Below are 3,620 nucleotides of genomic sequence, written 5' to 3'. Positions count from 1 at the left end.
TCTGGAGGTGGCAGGAGCAGAGGGCTCGATCTCAGCAGGAAAACATCCCTGGCGCGGGGACAGCCTGCGCGTTCCTGGCTCTCTGGCAGAGGCCTCGCCTGGCAGGGCTGTGCGGGGCTGTAACCCGGTCGGCCCCGACCCAGCCAGGCAGACCCAGCCCTTTGGGGCCTCTGAGCCGTGAGCCTGAGGGCCTGAGGGGCCAAAATGGGCCAAGAGGGTCACCCCACCCCTGCCCCCGCCCTTGGCCTAACCCCTGCTAAAGATACCCAGCTGCTGGGACCTGGAAGGCGTGGGGTCAGGGGCCCTGGCCCTGGGTGGGGCGGGTGGGAAGGGCCAATTGTCTCATCCTGCGTCTCAGCTGAGCCCGGAGCCCCTCCCAGGGGCTGCATCCAGCAGGCACCCTTCAGGCTGAGCCACCCCTCAGGAAGCCCTCTGCCCCCAGATTCAAGGCTCGCTCTGGACCCAGGACCCCCTGGTCCAAAGTCCACTCAGGCCCCAAATGCCCCAGCCCCTGGGCCAGTGTCTCCTCCAGGGTCCTCCCTAGGCTCTTCCCGTGAATCACTCAGGCTGGAATCTGATGAGCTCAGGCCTCCCCGCCCAGCACTGCCTGTTCTGCCTCCTGCCTGTAGTGGGGTCACCACTCCCCTCATGGGGGTCTTCTCAGCAACCCACATCTCCCACCAGGGTCCAGCACGGGCTGGGGCGGGTGAGTGGTGGTTGAGCAGGCCAGGGCTGGAGTGAGGTGACTCCGGAGAGAGCTTGGACTGCTTCTGTGTGCTCCAAAGTAAAAAAGGTCTGTGTGTGTCTGTGTGTGTCTGTCTTTGTGTGTCTCTGTGTGTGTGTGTCTGTGTGTCTTTGTGAGTGTGTCTCTGTGTGTGTTTGCACTTCCAATGCTTGGAGAGTGGGAAGGGGCAGCCATGTGCTGCTGTGTCTTGGGAGAGTGTGCACCGTCGCGTCTGAGTGGGGGATGGAGTGGGCCAGTGGCAGTTCTGCACAGGTAGGTCTAGTGCATCATGGGGTCACCATGTGTCTGTGTCAGCCTGTCCCCGTGTGTGTGTGTCTGGGAGTCACACTCTGAACCCAAGAACAAGGGTGCTGAAATATTTCAGTGTTTGCAAATTCAGGGATGTCTGAGTGGGTGGCTGGTCTGTGTCAGGGTGTGTCTGGGAGGAGGGGCGCCAGTGTGTCCCTGTGCCCCATCCCGCAGGAGTGAATGGCTGACAGTGTCAGGGTGTGCCTGTTAACTCTGGGGGTGCCCCAGGGTTGTTGCACATGCCCATGGCTGGCAGGGTATGCACACTGTGTGGGAATGTGGGTCAGACAGTGTCACTGTGTGTTAACTGTGGGTGTGAACATGGGTTGCAAGGCCATGGCAGGGTGCTAGATGCTCTGTGTTGAAGGTGTGGCAGGGTGGGGTGGGTCTCAACGACTGCCTTCTGCTACACCCCTTTCAGGCCACCCAGTAGGCCCCTGGTTCCTGGATCACCATGGCCCACAGAACCAGGGATATGCAGCCCTTCCCTCACCCCCTATTCGCAAGGTCCCAGGGACCCACTGCCATGCGCTTTCCTCCTAGCACCAGGCCAGCAGCACTGAGTCCCCTGGGTCCTCTGGATGGCCTTCTCAGCGGAGGGGACCCTGCACGTGGCCAGGAATGAGGCGCATTCTGCCCCCTGGTGGCAGCGATGAAGGATGCGCCGCCCTGCACCCCAGGAAAGCGGAGGGACGGTTTAGGCTGCGTCTTTCGGAATCAGTCATTCCACATAGACTCACAAGTGCCAATTCCGGCCCGGGCATTGTTCAAGGCCCTTGAGATTTAGCTGGGAACAAGGCGGGGTTGGCTTTGGCATTCTAGTGAGGGAGACAGACAATAAACTTGCATACAGAACCACCGTGACTTTAGGAGTGATGAGGGCAACACTTCCAAGTAAGGAAATGACCTGGCTGCTCGTTAACAGATCCAAACGTCAGAGTTCCAGTATTGCCCTGCAGAGTGGACGCTGGGCCAGGCATGTCACCTCTTGGAGCCTTGGTTTCCTTTTCCACAGGGACAAAGACTGGGGAAGGGGTGGCACAGAATCCCTAGGACACAGTGGACTTTCAGTTACCGTCCAGATCACACCATGCGAATGGAGAGATGGGACCTGTTTCCCTTTGGCTGGAGCTGGGGGCGCTTGGCGCTTGGTCTATAACAGACACTTTTGTTGTCGTCGTTGTTGTTTGATTTTTTGTTGGAGTCTTGCTCTGTCGGCCAGGCTGGAGTGCAGTGGCATGATCTCAGCTTACTGCAACCTCCACCTCCCAGGTTCAAGTGATTTTCCTGTCTCAGCCTCCCAAGTAGCTGGGACTACAGGCACAAGCCACCCTGCCCAGCTAATTTCTGTATTTTTAGTAGAGATGGGGTTTCACCATGTTGGCCAGGCTGGTCTTGAACTCCTGACCTCAGGTGATCTGCCTACCTCGGCCTCCCAGAGTGCTAGGATTACAGGCCTGAGCCACCTCACCCAGCCTATAACAGACATTTGATAAATGTGCTGAGTGGACAAATAAATCAGCCCTTCTGCTTTGAAGAACTGCAGAACCTAGTGTCTGAACCCTTTGCCCTGTAACAAGGCACTTTCCCTGAGCAAGTCTGAGTTTTCTCATCTGTAAAATGGGGCTAGTGAGACCGGTCTTACACTGGCCTATCATTGTCTGCCTTCCCTGGAGGCTCTGACCCAGGATCATGACCTTGCTGATGCTGCTGATTTGGCCTGGACCCCTGACCAATCAGTTTTTTTATTTTTTTATTTTTATGTTATTTTTTATTTATTTTTTTTGAGACGGAGTCTTGTTCTGTTGCCCAGGGTGGAGTGCAGTGGTGTGATCTCGGGTCACTGCAAGCTCCACCTCCCAGGTTCAGGGTACAGGGTAGCTGGGACTACAGGTGCATGCCACCACGTTTGGTTAATTTTTGTATTTTTAGTACAGACGGGTTTTCACCATGCTGGCCAGGCTGGTCTCGAACTCCTGACCTCAGATGATCCACCCGCCTTGGCTTCCCAAAGTGCTGGGATTACAGGAGTGACCCACCAGGCACAGCCCAGAGTTTCTTGAGAAGAAAAACCACAAGACCCAGGCAGCAGCAGCCCCTTGTGGTGCTCCATCACTGGGGAGGGCAGGGAGGGGGTCAGGTCATGCTGAGCCTGGCAAAGGTGGGAAGGGCTTGCAGAGGCCCCAGAGCCTCATTCCCATGAGACCAGCTGTACATCCGGCCCCTGGGATCCTCTGAGCACCCTCTACAAACATTCCACGTCCTTCCTCTGGGACTGAGCTTGACACATCCTGTGTTTGATTCCCAGAACCCAGCCCTCCCTTACACTCCCCAGGTTTCTGCCTCACTGTCCCTCACTCCTAGTTATCAAACTCCAATCCATGAACAGTATTTATTGAGCGCCTATGGCATTTGTGCTCAGCATTGGACTGTGCGAGGCACTAGGGGTGAGTGGTGAAACAGGGAGGGAGGACAGAAGAGCTAACGGGACACTTCCTATCAGCGAGAAGCTTGGGAAGGCATGAAAGTGGGAAGAGAAGAGCTGCCGGTGGCCCAGTGACAAATTTGGGAGCCCTGCAACTGGGCT

Source organism: Colobus angolensis, unplaced genomic scaffold (assembly GCF_000951035.1).
Source record: "Colobus angolensis palliatus isolate OR3802 unplaced genomic scaffold, Cang.pa_1.0 Scaffold21, whole genome shotgun sequence".
NCBI classification, from domain to species: domain Eukaryota; kingdom Metazoa; phylum Chordata; class Mammalia; order Primates; family Cercopithecidae; genus Colobus; species Colobus angolensis.
This window is presented reverse-complemented; position numbering follows the sequence as displayed.